At 28.3% G+C, this 17,113-nt stretch overlaps 1 long non-coding RNA gene across 1 annotated transcript in view; it reads left to right on the forward strand.

Moving 5' to 3' along the window:
• Positions 1–17,018, forward strand: part of LOC113366395 — a 54,397-nt gene extending 37,379 nt beyond the window's left edge. The window contains exon 3 of the long non-coding RNA XR_003366275.1: positions 16,757–17,018. This is a non-coding gene — a long non-coding RNA (uncharacterized LOC113366395). The remainder of the gene's footprint in view (positions 1–16,756) is intronic.
• Positions 17,019–17,113: the final 95 nt, after the last annotated feature.

A 17,113-nucleotide genomic window follows, 5' to 3' on the forward strand; every position in this document is an offset into this window, starting at 1 on the left:
AAAATGAATATAATTGTCACTTGCATTTGCATGTAATTGAGTCTACTATATTCCATGAACTAAATTTTCTGATAAGCAAACTCGTGCAATTTACTTCGCTATTTGCATTTAAATTATTGAAATGAATGATGATTATTCACGAATATAAAAAACAAATTTAATTTTCTGATATGAGAACTAAAAAACGCACAATAGTTTCTCTCTCTCTCTACATTACAATTGAAATGAATCAAAGCAAATTTTATGTAACGTTAATAATAGTTTCTTCCCATGATTCACTTTGTATGTACTTTTGCTTGTCATGACGGTGATATTAGTCTTACTTTGATTCGCTTTCTTGATTTTAAACCATATTAAATCATTAAGGACGCAATTTAGTTCCTATAACTAGGTAGCAAAGTAATACAAAATAACAATTATTAATATAAATATAAAATTAATATAAATTCATAGATCAACAGAACTTACACTTTTGCTACAAGTTTTCTTTATTCAATGTATTTTTTGAATAGATTTTTTTTGTTGGTCCAATTGCTTTTATTCCAAAAATTGCATAGAGCTTTTTGTGCCATTCTTACTTTCTTTGTAAGCATGGATATGTTTGATTATTTCATTACATTCTACAAACCTCTAATTTTAATCTCTATCATCAGCTTGCATACCCATTAGTGTTAATTAACATTATTAATCCTGATCCAATCAGTATCTTCTTTTGTTCACTATGGGAACAATGATGGCGAATAACTGGGTCATTTGTATAAGAATCTCGTATCTATCTAATAGTCATTTCTAATATTTCTATATTGAAGCTCGTGCCAATTCTTGGCGAACCGTCATTTGAAAAGGTTAGTACATTGCAATGTACTTATATATTATAAAGTGCGAAGTAAAGACAGGTGTGGTGTGATGTTAGTAATTGAAATGAGATTTATAGAGATATTTTGCAGTTTTATCTTTGACCTTATACTTGCCAGATCTATGACTTTACCTTATTAGAAATTACTTCTTTTTGTCTAAAGTACTATTACAACTCAATAGTTTATAAATGGTTTTTCGATTACTAACGCTCTAGTCGATATCTCAAGAGGGTACTCTCGGCTGCCTTGGAAAAATCCAATCACTAAACACTACTTTAGCAATACTTTCCTTCATGAAATTGTAGAGGCTGAACTTTACATAAAAATAGCAATTTTAGCTTTTAAAACAAAATATGACTATAAAGTTATAACTTAGCTTCTATTAAATTACCTAAAAAAAAAAAACAATCTATTATATGTTTCAACGCAATTTTTCTTTCAAAAAAAGTTTTATCTAAAAGTGATTAGGAGTCGTCGAAATTTATAATCAGTACTTAATTATTTTAATTTAAATTAAGTAGTTGGGAAGATAATTACTTATTGAAATATTGTTGATATGCAATTATGTTGTGTAATAATGTATATTAAGTCACATCTTTGATACATAGTGCTAATATATTTTTTTCTTTTTCAGGTGAGTTATTCAGGCTACTTATTACATTTTCTTCATTACATTTGATGTTAGTTTCCTTTTCGGTAAGTTATATTTAAGTTATTAATTTTATGTGAATATATATATATATATATATATATATATATATATATATATATATTTATTTAGAAATATGAACAATCAGAACCTTTTTGCATTAATTTATTTAATATTAATTTCACAATCGTTTCAAGACTAGGCTTGTCTCATCATCAGTGTATTATAATTTAAAATCTAATGAAAATCTAAAATAGCATTATGTGTTATCAGTTACAACTCGTTCTAATTGTCGGCGTCTGAAACCTCTATACAAGGTCAACTTGATGAGTCATGAAATATCAAATAGGAATGAGAAGGAATAGGGCTCAGTTGAAAAATAGATGTCGCTAGAAGATTTCTATTTTAGATTTTCATATTTTAGATTTTAAATTATAATACCCTGATGATGAGACAAATCTAGTCATCATATATATAAATATAATATATATATATATATATATATATATATATATATATATATATATATATAAACATTCGCCAAGTGGCTCAATTAGCAAAACTAAAATGATGTAACAAGTCTATTTTCTACAACATGAATCATGCCAGTGCATCTACTGCCATAATAATACAAAAAATCTATATTTTGTATTTATATTAACAAATCATTTTCTTGGTGCTATATTGAATTTCCCAAGATTTTTAATAAACCTAAAAGCTTTGTATTTACTCTTCTGAATGAGAATGCCCACGTATTCTTTCTGTTTGCATAAGTTGGACTTTTTGATATAGCGATATTGGGATGATACTGTATGCGGAACTTTTTTTTAATATGATAGGAAGTAAATTTTAGATGTTTTTTATAACCTAAATAATTTAAATTAATACAAGGTATTAACAATTTAAACATCACATCTTGTTAACTTCCCTTATGTTAGTTATAGTAATTTTTTTTTGTATATCGAAAATAATTCAAATTTTAATTATAATTCTGATTAAAGTTCTAACATACTTTAAACAAAAAATTTCTACTTTGCAATTCAGTTTAGATAGTTCTTATAAATATTAGATCATGTTACAATATTTATAAAAATCTATTTGAAAACATTTAATATTCCTCAAACATTTCGTTATAGCACGGGAAGTTTCAGCAATTTGCCTTACAGAAATTCTCATTTATACATATATACTTGTTGACATGTATTGTTTTAAATTTGAATCAAATTCCTTAATTCCATTACAATTAGAATTTAAAAAGATAATAAAAAGATTTCACTTTTTACAAATTATTAAAAAAAAAATATGTTTTTCCTCTTGTTTCTTAATATTTCTAGGCATGCATTTACTGCCTGTACTGCCACTTTTGTTTGTTTCGTCTAATTATTAATTGCATACCAAATTATATTAAAAGCTTTGTTATAGGGAATAAAATAATTCCGAGTGTAATTACCATATAATATACTATAGCTTTATTACATAATAATTATTTTTACAAAATTGTCAAACCAATTGGCTTCCACCATAATTGTCAAGACTAAGTTTCTATTACCAAGTGAAAGTAGTTTTGTCTGCCTACAAACTTGTACTAATCACGGAAACCAAATACCATAATGAGAAGTGATGTTTACTTGTTGTTGCCATTGGCTTTCTATTATATTATCGCAATCGATTATATTATTTGTTCTTGCCTTATGGAATAAATACGTAACAAATGAGATCGTTCAATGAAATAATTGATTTTAGAAATTGTAGAAAAATCGGGCTTGAGTTTCCTTCACGGTAATGAATGGCGTTACTCAACAGAGTAATAAAAATACGCGGTAGAAGACTTTGAATTTTTATATGGATAACATCCAATACAAGAGTTTTAAGAAATCATGTCCTAGTTAAGTAACCAAACCTTATTCTGATGTAGTACATAATCATTATCTCGCTAATGATGAATTTTATTTCGTTTTGTTTCGTTTTGTTCCGATGCAATCAAGTCCTTGTACTGTTTTCTATTTTCTATTTTCCAAACAAATTAGTATAATAAAATTGCATGATATAAATTGCGGATGTGTTGTCTGTCTACTGCAGATACCATGGAGAAAAGTTGAATCTGTCATAGTTCATGTTCCACTTATGGAAATCTGCATGACAATCCATTTTCAACATGTCGACGCTTTCCAATGAATATTTCAACTTTTGCTACCGGTACATTTGTGTGGTAGAAAACAATGCAATTGACATTTCTCTTTATTTATTATAACAATAAAATCGTTTGAAATCTGTATAAATAATTTTATATTAAAACTGCCAAATCTTAATGATAAAATAATGGTCATTTTGCTTAATACGTGCTTAACGAACGACATGAAAATTATAGGAATACTACCGATTTTTTTTTAATTTATCAATTAATTTCCTAGCAAGAAATAGATAAATTATTCTTGTTCATAACTCCAAACTCCAAAAAATGGTAAATTCTAAATTATTATTATTTTTCACAAGAGTGCAATCCATCGGCCAAGCACTCTTTTTTTTCTATAGAGGACATCTATTATAATCTTATATTATAACAATAGTTTACACTTAAAATTATATTTGAGATCTACAACCTCAATCTGATATCAAACTGCTTGATATGTAGGTGCCCGAGGTTCGGTTAATTTATAAAATATTATATTAAAATAGCATAAATTAAACAATATTAGTCGAATTAGTAGTGATGATATTTTGTTTCTTCTATTAATTTTTTTAGTAATTTAATAGCTGTTAAACTGATCAATCAATTTCAAGAAAACACGGCGGTCAGCCATCCATTTTTTATATTTATATTATACCTTATTATACAGGGTGTCCCAGAACTCAGTCAAGATGTAACGGACTGATGTCTTAAAAAATATAGAAAAAAAAGATCTCACGTTGTTTGCAAATTTTAGTTTTTATTGGCGATTGACGTGTTAATGGTCATCATCTGTTTCTGATACTTTTTAAGTGATCATCTAATTAATTAAACTAGTGGTGTATGGCATCGAGCCTTAAGGCAAATTGCTGTAACTTCCTCTACCTTAACGAAATGTTCTAGGAATATTGTTTTCAATTAGATTATTATAAATACTGTAATTTAAAAATTATTCAATTCGGATATTCCGTTGCTCCGTATCCCTTTAATGGCTGGACCTGCCTTTACCAAAACAAAAAATGTTATAAAATGATTATGTAAAAATTTTTATTTTCGATTTTTAAACCATTACTATAACTCACCCTACGGGAAGTTAACAATATCTAGTGTAATAATTTTATTAAAAATCATGTTATCTATATGATATATTTTAAAGCATAAAATGTAATTATCATTTTACTTAAACATTCTTTACGTTGTGAAAAGGATTATAATTAATGTGGCTCGCCTCACGTACTTCTAATGTGGAATAATGATATGAATTCACTATTATTATCTTTCATAAGAAAATGCATTAAAGTCGTAATATGGAAGTGGGTATATTAAGAAATATACAATGTATAAGAAAGGAGAGCCAGTGAATGGTGGCTACTATTTTGAATCTGGTTTATTGATAGTTCTTACCTACATATAGTAGAGTAGTACGCAAAAAATGTAGGTTTTGAGACAACTTTTAGGTGTCAATATACAAGTATTTACAGACTTACAGCTGGGTATATCGAATTTCGAGGTACTCTAATGACTGGACTAATACTAGAAGTACATGTACGTAGTCTAGGTAAATAAAAATCTACAGTTGTTTTTTGTTGAAACAAAAAGTTTTCGATGTTATTTCTCATTTAACTCGAATTGTTCTCTGCATCACACTATGAATTATTTTGCAATTTCACGTAATGTTTGAACCGTAACAAATGTAAGAACAACATTTATCATTTATTTCTTCTTCTGGTTTGTTGCTCGAGCACTTGCATGAGATACGAAACTAATTAATGATTGTGTTGCAATGTACATTAGGCAGAGATGTCCAATTTGAGGTCTTTGGTAAATACAAATATTGTACAACTAAATTTGTAACCAAAACACACGAAAATCCAAAAGAACCTAGGTTGTTTAATAATTCACAAAAGCAACAAATAATTTCTTTAACCTTGTTTTACTTTTCTGTCTAATTATCTGACTTCAAATTAGAACCTGAATTTGTGCTTCCTTGCTTTACTCATTTGTACATACCGTTTCTTGTTAGTGCCTTTGTGTGTGATTATTCTTAACGGAATTAATTGCATTTCTGCTACTGACTCTGTTTAAATAGGTTTTTTCTTTAAATGTGCAATATATAACCGTATTTGTAACACATTATATTGAAAATTTCATGAATTATTATATTGTCAGTAAGCAAAAAAATTAATAAAATAATTATCTCTAATTCGCCTAACCAAATATTAAGTAACATGTAAGCTAGTTTGTTTCAAACACTTTGTAAGTATGACAGAAATAATTATGAAATAAATATATCAAACAAAATATCTGTTCAATCACATTATTCCACAGTATATGCAGTGATTGAAATTTTCTTTTATTTCCTCAAAATAACAATCAAGATACAGTAATATCTTATTAGCTATTGTGACATTAACAAAATAAAATGTGTATTAACATTGTTATTTATTGTCTATGTTATTATTTTAGTCATTATAACAAAATTGCCCTAAGTTTTTAAGAATTATGACTTTTTGTTGAACTACGATTTTAAAACTTTCAAAATTGATATATTTTGAGAGGCCCTCATTTTAAAGAAAAATGTTCTGCAGTATGTTGGCAAGTAATAGATGGTAAGGATTATAAAATGGTAAAATCCTTGGTGGTTTCATAATAAAAAAAAATCGAGCAAAAAAAATAAAAACCTGAAAATAACACGAAAACAGCTAACGCAATTTAAATATTTATCTATGGCACTACTAAAAATCCAGACACTTAAGTTTTTATTTTTTTACTCAAAATTGTCTATTATGAAACTATTAAGTATTTTACCATTTTACAATCCTGATTAAATGAGCCAACTTTTGATGAAACTTGCCAACACAATTTAGTACATTTTTTTAAAGGAGGGCGTCTCAAAGTTGATCGATTTTAAAAATTTTGAATTAATAGTTCAATAAAGATTGGTCTATGGTTTTATTTGGATTGCACAAATAATAGACTTTATTTAAATATTTATATTTTATATTTTATGTTTATTAGTATTATATTTTTTGTGCTTTCACTTATTTAAAATTACGGATTTATGTCTTTATTTATAGAACTATGAAGCCCTTAGATTAGAACATAATTTAATTTATAAACAATATGGTTAAAGTAGCCTCAGACCTTGTTCGTGGATAAGATTCCATAGAATTTTAGTATCAATTCCAGCATGTTTTATTTCTCAGTAAATCAAACCATATGCAATAATATAACTATTATACATATGTGTCATACTACATATTTGTCAGCATTCAAGACCATAAGTGGAAGATTTGCATGCATGCATTTCACGATGCAATAAATTTCGTGACGTACTCATATTATTGCTAATATAGCATTCGTATTCTGAAGGTAGTCGATGGGAATAATTTGATTCTAGATTAATAAAAATAAACTCTTATTTTTTTTAAATTTTTGTATTATCGTTGTGACTACTCTATCTATTACTCGATTTTCCAGTGCAATTATTCCTCAAATTAGACATCCATAATTCAGCTTTCACAAAGCGTTTTATCATGCACTTTCAAGTGCACTTTTCTCTGAATCTAGCTGATGTAAATCTGATTAGATCGAAATCAGACAATATATTGCAATATTCATGCCTTCAATCTGAAAATACATTTTGCTTATTCATGATTCATATGCAATTGCGTATTCGTGGAAAATTCATGCGATTTAGTTCGATATAGGTATATGTGTATAAGAAATTTGAGATATATATGTATTGAGACATTTTATTTTTATACGCAGAAAAATACTTTTTTAGAAATTTTACTGGGTTTGCCAACGTTTGAAATTTATATAAATAAAAAATACATCTTTGCAACTTACAAAATCGATAAAGTCAGGACTAATTGATTTGAGCCTTATTGAATAATTTATTAGCTTTTATCGTATTTTTGATGATTGATTAAATATGTCATGTGTCATCTATATTTTCAATACTTAATCTTCAAAATCACGGTTTTCTGTTGTAATTTTAGAATACTGAATTAGTGCAAATCTAGCAATTTTGTTCATTTTGTTAACTCCTTTCGTCTCTATTAACACACCTCATTTCTCGTTTATTGTCTCTAATTATACTCTCTATAATATTCATCTTTTCATGTCACTACATGTCTCTTACAATATATAACCTACTCGTACATGTTCTTTTGTTATTATATCAATATGTCATGTTCTTTACGTCAACAATTTATTAATTTTTTTTTGCCTTGGCGGCGATACAATCAATAATTTTAAATAATTTTTTATTACCATCACTTTACTATGTTTAATGTGACTATACATATTATTTTATTTTTAATTTATTTGAATTTAAATCAAAGCTCTGCTGCATCGTAATATTTTGCGAAACTCAAAGAAGTATTTTGGTCTATAAGGCATGAATTTTATGCAATTTTTGAAAGACAGTTGAAAAAAGCAAATAATACTATTGCTATATTTTTTCTTACAACTACTCAATATAGCCTTGCCATAATTTTGCGTTAACATTTACATACTATTTATAAAGAAATATTATCATTGTACGAGTGTCGGGTGTTCCGTATTGTACATTCTTCGGATTTAAAATTGTAGTTTGCATTCTATGCAAATGCAAATACATGGAATATTTTGCTGGTACAAACTAAAACGCAAATTCATCACTGCTCTAGTATTTTCTAAAATACTTACGTTTTACATAACACAGCTCGGGTATAAATACTTGGCAATTTAAATGAATTATAATTTTAATAAAAATAACGTTTTTAGGTATCATTATATAACGATAGATTCCGTAGTCTGAAGTGACATACTGAAATATTATAGGCCTACGATAATTGGTTGAATTATAAAAAATTATCAAAGATTTGAAATGCGCCGCGCACTTGAACGATTCTAATAAGAATCTATGCCTAATGAGATTCTGTTTTTCGTAGGTATTTACTAACATCAGTTGACGTCTACAATTACAATACATTTGTAGAACCCGAAATAGATTGATTGAAATGTGTTAAACTAATTAATTTAATTTATACAATTATAGATGAGTATGTTTGAAAGACATCAATTGGAAATCGTATTGAACATTTTAAATCTCATTTCTTAAGTATCGGAAAATTCATGTAACTTGCCTTAGGTCGCAATTCTATCTGCAAATAAGTTTAAAACAATTTTTGGGGTTTGTTAAGAGTACATATTCATGTTGCCAACTTCTGGCCTGGTTTATAATGTTATAAGTTACATCTCTGTTTATTTTATTTCATGCATTATAATTTCGTTAGAAGAAATCTAGTACTTTACGCGCTATTTTCTTCGTAATTTAATACATTTCGTGAACGCAATGGTTTTGTACATAAATTTTTGTCGGTTCCCATGGACCTGGATCGTTAACTGGAAATTCTCCGCTTTCTAGCTTTCTCAATTGCGACCGTTAAGAGTTTAATAAATAATTAAAACTGTATTGTGCACAATATTTTGTTTTTATAGTAGCATAGATGAACAATTAACTGCTAACTTTACTGTAAATGAAACTTTCTAAGCTGCGTTTGGAATTTCTCGTCTAATTTTTAATTCTGCTCGTGACAAAATTTTTGTTTATCGACATAGGGTAAATAGATATTGTGCCCGTTTATTGTGCTATTGTTGTAAAAAGTTTCTATATATCAAAAATAAATTAAAAATGACCAACTGGTGTTGCCACATCACTTTCCGTTCAGTACTGGTGACAAATCTATTGATGAAATGATATTAGGTGTTGGTTTTATCACGTCGGGGTCACCAATTTTGGAAAAAGTATTTAATTAAAAATAAACTAATATAGCAATCATAATAATACAATTTATAATCTTTTTAATAAGATCGAAATAAAGCTAATATTATGAATAAAAAACGTGTAGAAATCACTCCAGTGAGTGATTTTTTAATCAAGACTATAGGACAATTGTTTTTTATAATTAGTTTATTGAGAACTATACTTTTTAAGTAACTCATTTGGATTATCCTCAATTATGCAATTATTAAACATTATTTTAATTTTGTAATTTTTTTTACTACCATTCAATTTATTTTATGAATATGTTCTTCATTCTATTAATTTTGTTCCCATGTTATAATCATTTATGGCTATCTGTTCGCACAATCTAAATCTAATGAACTTGCTCATCATCCTTGAATTGAATTTTTTTTGTTTTTTTTTTGTAAGGCGTAGAAGAAAGATGCATTCATTATTAGTTAATCTTTGCTGATCTAATTACTTTAATGTCTTCAGGAAATGATAATGTTTGGTGTTCTTCATCGTGATGGTCTTTAATGGCTTAAGTCCTTGCGTGAATTTGAAAAAAAATATATAAATGATAGTATGAAAAGAATCATAATCATAGTAAAAATCGCAATTGAAAAAAAATACTATGATAATGTGATAGTTTGTTTGAGACATAGGCTTGTTAGATAGGTAGATGTCTTGAGATTCTTCTGAGGGTGAAAATCTTTTAAATATCCGTTGTGTAATTTTTATTTCAGTCCCAAATCTGGAAGATAATAATTAAGGGCAGTATCAAGAACCTGAGAATATAATATGGAAATAATTGTAATGATAAAAATCTTAGTAAGGAAATGTTGAAATAATTTGGAATAAAAATTGGAAGATATAAAAAAATATTAATTATCATATATTAAGAGACTATTAATTTTATGTTCAAATCAAGGCAATAATAACTTTGTTTAGGACTATATTAAAATTTTAATTTTTTTTAATTTCAACAAGTAGAATTTTTAATAATATAAATTAATATTTTTATGACATAAAATAATGCTCCTCAGTCTTCGTTCTTGATATTTCATGAAAATTATTAGACTCATAAATTGTACTACGGTCATGGATGTACAGCCTTACATAATTTATTCAATTTCTTTCTTCGAATTTTTTTTTCTGTTTTTATATTCACTTTAGACGACCATAATCGTCCGAAATTAATGATTGCTACTGGAATACGTTTTATTGTGGCTTGCAGCGGATCAATTCTAACCGCAACGAATTTATGATTTAGATTCGAAAATCTATCTATAAAAACTGTATTTCTTTCTTTGGAGATTTCTATAATATATATACTCAATGCAGACATAGAGAGAAGAGGCCAAATCGATTTTGATCATTATTTTGATTCACCGTTAATATCGCATTGGAGAAATTAATCAATTTTTAATAGTACTGTTGTGTACTCTTGAAAATTGTTTGAATACAGCTAGGCTACGATTAATGCGACATTGTGGATTTTTGGTTTAAATTCATTTTGTCATTGATTTTCTTGCAATTTGATGCAACTATAATATTGCTTTAACCAAATATTTCTTTTTTCTGAGGGCGAAGAAAATCTGACATGCTATTTTTTTCTAGACGTTTTATGTCATTCTGAATCGTTTGAGACCAAATTTGGAAAGAGTATTTGAATCGATTTTTGACATTTCGTCGACGTTTTCTCAAAACCGGCTAAATCGATTTCAAAAACATGAAATCTATTGTACAACTCGATAAGATTTCGCGTTAATCGGCGTTGATTATTAATAATTTTATGGTTTCTCGACGTTTCAAGTCAATCTGAAGCGATTAGACCAAATTTGCAAAATGTATGTGGTGTATGAGTGCCTGTGTGTATTATAACCGATTTTTCGATCTTTATTCATCCACGTTTTTCGTAAACTGGTCCGATATCAAAAATTTAAAATCCATTCGATGTATCTCAATAAGGACTCGTATTGATTAATTTTGCATAATGATCTGCCAAGCCGTTTCTTTGTAAATAGCACAAAAGTAAAAAAATGTCCGTCTATGTTTTTGCCTACAATCCTGAATCGATTTAATAAATTACGCAACTATTGCATATTTGATTTCGTAGTTTTGAAATTAATGTATTTAATATTTTTGTGTTAATTGATGTAGTCTAAAATTTATAGTTTTTCAAATCAAAGTTTCTACGATACATCTGAATTTGCCAATTTCGAAATCAATCAATATTTTGTTAATGAAATGCTCACTGATAATATCTGATACAACTTTTCTTCCAACGGTTCCAATTATTTTTGCCCTTTTCTGTATTTTTTTCTAAATTTTATTCCAAATTATTTTAACATTTTCCTATATTATTACCTTGAATATTTTATCATTACAATGATTTTCATATTATATTCTTTTCTTGATACTACTCTTAATTATTATTTTCCAGATTAACTAATGAAAAAAAACTGGACGATTTTGATGAAAGTTTTTATCATTATAATGATGATAGTACCACGTGATCACATTAAACATACTAAAATTAACAGCTGCACGGCAAAAGGTTTATTTTCAATTTCATCAAAATTTGAAAAAATAAGATGGTCAAAATTTGGTCAAATCTTTCCTCAAAAACGTCTGTACCCGTTATCGGTTAACCGTGCTCATGCCACTTACTCCTAGGTTTATTATGGAAGTTGAGACATATTTATTTCCACTACCTGTATGATATTACTCAATTAAATATATCATTTGATTAATTTATTATACTACTAGTTATAATTTATATAACCTCTGCCACCAAGGTCGATTCTCTTCGACTTTTGAGATAATCTCTTGAATGTGAGTCACCATCAGTCGCGTCACAGACATCAGACGCTTATTATTATTATATTGAAACCACTATGGAGCAAATACACAAAATACAAATACGATTAACAAAAAACAAGAACGAGAAAAAAAAACATCGTGACACGATATAAATACAATGTGGTCGTATGTAAGGTCAGTTCGCTTTTTGACGGATATGTGCTAATGACACATTCAATGTGTTTGTTAGTTTGTATACGATTTTAACACCCGAATTTTTGTTTCGTTATTCAATTTAATATTATCTGTTATGAGCGCATGTTTCTGAAATGATTTCATCAAATGTATTTGCATTGGTTATTACTACCATTTTGCAATATTTTTGCAAAGTATGGACAAAAGTAAATTTTTGGAAATATAGGCGGCCGATTCTGCAGTAAAATAGATCAATGTTATGGCAAAACTATGATACAAAATTTCATACAAAATGGTACTAAATTTGTCAAACTTGCCATAACTAGGGTCTATTATACGATAGAATCGGCACCATAATCAATAAGGTAATAGTCCCGGATTTCCACCTTGTATCCCGGGTTTTCCTAAAATCAATATTTGTCCCGGATTGTCTCGGGTTTTCAAAAATTCAAGGTATAAACTTAGTTTTCGCAATTACTTCATGATGAAATTACAAATATCCATCAAATGTCTGAAAATGATGTAAAACAATAAGTTATGAAACAATAGGTCATGAATTGGAAAATTTTCGAATGCAAAATACCAAAGTGTTAACATAGAATCTCTCATTGATGGTTTCGGACTCAGATATTCAATTTTACGCAAAATAGCAATTTTTGTCAAATTTTTCAAATTTCAAAATTTAGCTAAAATACAAATCGAGTTTTTGAAAGAAAGGAGTATCCGATTTGAATGGTCTAAAAAACATTCAATTTGTAATGATTGGGAGAAGACGTAATTAGTTTTTGGCAAAGGCAGGCCCAGTCGTTTTGAAGATACGGAGCTAAATGTACAAAATATTACAGTTTTTAAGAGAACTAAGCATCCGATTTGAATGGTTCAAAAATCTTTCTGCTTGTGTTGGCAAAACAATTGCTTTTGGGATTTCAATTTTTTTGCATATCGAAAATAATTCAGATTTTAAATTTAATTCTGGCTAAAGTTCTAAAGCTCACTTATATACTTCAAATAAATAATTTCGACTTTGCAACTCAGTTTATATACTTCTTATAAATATTAGATAATGTTTATAATAATCTATTTGAAAACATTCAATATTCCTCGAATATTTCATTACGGTACGGAAAGTTCCAGCAATTTGCCTCAATGCACGATGCCATACATCACCAGTTTAATTTTTATTTTTGTGGTATTTACAAATGCCACCTACATCACAGTCAGTATACAAAGTTTGAAATTTAAGGCTCCAGGCGAAATTTATGGAAAGCTTTCGCTCTTTAAGAGCAATAAATTTGTGTTGCAATCATGTGTTACTATTTAAATCGCTCTTAAAATAGGATTTTGTTACAGATGCATAGAAAATAGACCAAAAGCATCATATTGTCGCGATTTCAGTGATGTAAATTCAAATAAATAAATAAATACTGCTAACAAGCTAGCTAACCTGCATTTGCCGCGAGATGATTTGCATTTTTTTTTTATTAAGTGAATTGATTATTCAATTCACATAACTTACCTTGACAAAACTAGTTTTGTATGTGAAGATCAAATCAAAAATTTTCAATACATGTTTGAAATATTTTACAGTTGTTTGCAATATGATACAAAAAATCATATGATCTGAAAAGGACTTTATTTAATCAAGGTTAAACTGCATGCTTCTTTATAAATATATATTGTAGATGAAAATACTTTACGGAAATCACGTGCAGTTATTTGAAATATAGTGAATATCATGAAATATGCGATTTGAATAAATAATAAATACATTTAAATAATTTGAATCGTAGATGGATCTTGTCTTCCTAGAATGCACAGTGAATAATAAATCGTTTTTTATTTTGATCTTCAAAGTTCTGGTGAACGTACCAGAATGATATTATCATGATTAGAAACAAGTTATTTTCATTTCGAATGTAATAGAAATATTGTGTAAATATGTTCATCCTCATTAATACATCACATTAAAATCAAACTATCTATTTATTTATTTATTCATTTTTTTTGAACTCTGTTTTATTTAGCATTTATGAACAAGATTTATTTCTCTTACCGTCATAGATATTTAAATGGTCATTTAATGTCTATTATCCAGAGATAAGTAAAATGTTTTGAACACAGTAATTACTTTGTTCTATAGTGACTTCGATAGAATTTTGCCATAAAATACCATTCTGTTACAGTATCAGCAATGTTGATAAAGTACTTTTGCATTCAGGTCAATCGTTATTACATTTTTATGCAGACTCGAGAAAAACGATAATGTTCCTTGGCAGTATTCGAGAATGTACTATATTTACATCGTTTTAAAATCGAGGGAAAATATTTAGTTATTGATCTAAAATAATTAATAATATATACAACTAGATGACCCGGCAGACGTCGTCATGTACCCATGTCTACAATTTTTTAATATAATATACTAATATTTACCGTTTACCTAAAATTAATAATTATTGTTTTGTAAATTACTCTTCACGCCAAAATGCATATACAGTAGGCCCTCGCTTTACACGGCATTCTGGGTACACGGTTCCCATACTACACGGAGCTAAAAATCCGACATCCCTCCGACTACACGGACTTTTTATTACGCGGTATTTGGTCAACAGCCCATAAGTTCGTTGTGCAAAAGGGTATTGATGTAAATTTTGTTATCGACTTTTATCTTTTAGACATGCCTGATTGTATAATAGCCGCCTAAGAACACGTTTGAGCTGACTACTGCGTCGCGCCAATTTTTGAATAAGGTGTCAATGTCCTACACGTCATTTCGTCCGTATTTCTCCTACTTCAAGTTGTATTTCTTGGTCTCCATACAACGCGATAAAAATGGTGCGATTTGTACCAACTCTGAGTCTCTCATAACACGGTTCCCATACTGCACTATGTAAGGTTCCATAGAACGCACTACGAATTAGCCTGAATTGTATGGTAAATACGAGTTTCTTATAGCATGGTTCCTATACTGCACGGTACGCACTTGCCGCGTAAAGCGAGGGTTTACTGTACATTTTTAATATGAGCGATGTTAAATGTAGAACTGCTTTAAATAAAATGATGAGTCTCAATTCTCACACTATGTTAGAAATTGAAGTCTTTTAAACGGTATAACATAACCATAACCATAACATAACACTGCTACTTCATGTTGGATTAAATTAATTTAATTTTTTTTTATTTAAGATATTCAAAATTGCATCTTAAACTTCTCCTAATCGATATCGTGAGAGCCGAATTGTATGTATTCATCTTTACTTTCCCATTTGTTGTTATAAAGAGAATTTTTTACGAATTTTAAAAATATTGTGGAAAGATTACTAAAAGATGCAAAAAAATTATGTAAAATCTACATTGAAAATTCAATATCCGAATCTTGTGTTGGCGCCCCCAAAGACGTGCGCTCGTATTTTTCGCATGCATCGTATTAAAGGTAGGACCTGCCCTGATTAATACTTAATTTCATATTTTAAGTAAATTAATTTGTCATATCCTGTTCATATGTTCATATGTTCATTCAATCTGCCATACATATACTGTATTTTATATTATTTTAATTTCTGGCACATCTCAGCTGCTTTTCGGCAATAATAATGTAGACATTTCATTTTTCTTATTCATAATCATAAATTTATTATACATATTCTAATATTGTTTAGGTTCATAAGTAAATTTTTGGCAGATGAAGGTTTCATTTATTTTCAATGTAAACAATGACATGTCGTTTTTTTGCATTTTTTTCCATTTATTTCTATAATATTGCACATACATCCCAGTACTTTATAATCACATACATCCTAGAAAATTTCCTTAACAAACTTCAGAAAGATTTATCAAATTTCGAATAATCGTTTAGAAGGAGTATATAGTGAGTGCTTGTAATTTAATATGAACTTCAATAGCAATGAAGCTCAAATTGATTCTACGTTTTAGTTAGAAAACGTTTGTTTGAGAAAAAGAAAAGGGCTGTTTTTAAGGTTTCCCCGTAAATTATCAGACTTTTTCTTGCCGTAAGAACCATCCTTGGACTTCAACGAACATTTAAAAAAAAAAATTGGCCAAATTGGTCCAGGCCTTGTTGCCTATTTATAGTATTATTTATAGGAATATTTATAGTAATATTTTAGATTTGTTCCAGCTTTCGTTTCCTCAAATGTTTTTCATTCGGAGTATTGAACATTCTTTGAACGTGCATTTATAAAATATATGCTTTAATAAAATCGAAAAAAGTCAATAACATTTTTTAATCATTGTTTATATAATATTGTTTATACTATAATTAATGAGTTTTTTTTTTCTATTTTCAGTCGTATGCGGTCATGGCATGTAGCTGCTAACTACCCAGAAAGGAAGTCCATTTTTGGTGTTCTACTATTGCGTCAACCTGCAAACAACACGTAATAAAACGGAACTTCTGTCCTTCGCACGAGATAACATCAAACGAATTTACTGGAACAGAATTCGTGGAAAAATTTAGTGATGATCGTAATCCACGACTTCGGTTATTCTTGAAGGAAAAAAGAAGAAACGTGATCAGTGCATAGTACTTGCACGGAATTAAATTTATAAGATAATAGATACATGTGTTTATCTACTACTACGTTCAGCATAAGGAGGAACTTACAGGAGTTGTGAAATTATATTATGGTTATTGGTTTTTTGAA

This window comes from Ctenocephalides felis, unplaced genomic scaffold, assembly GCF_003426905.1.
Source record: "Ctenocephalides felis isolate EL2017-DRISC unplaced genomic scaffold, ASM342690v1 CF-g0.4_SCAFFOLD_01170, whole genome shotgun sequence".
Classification (NCBI taxonomy): domain Eukaryota; kingdom Metazoa; phylum Arthropoda; class Insecta; order Siphonaptera; family Pulicidae; genus Ctenocephalides; species Ctenocephalides felis.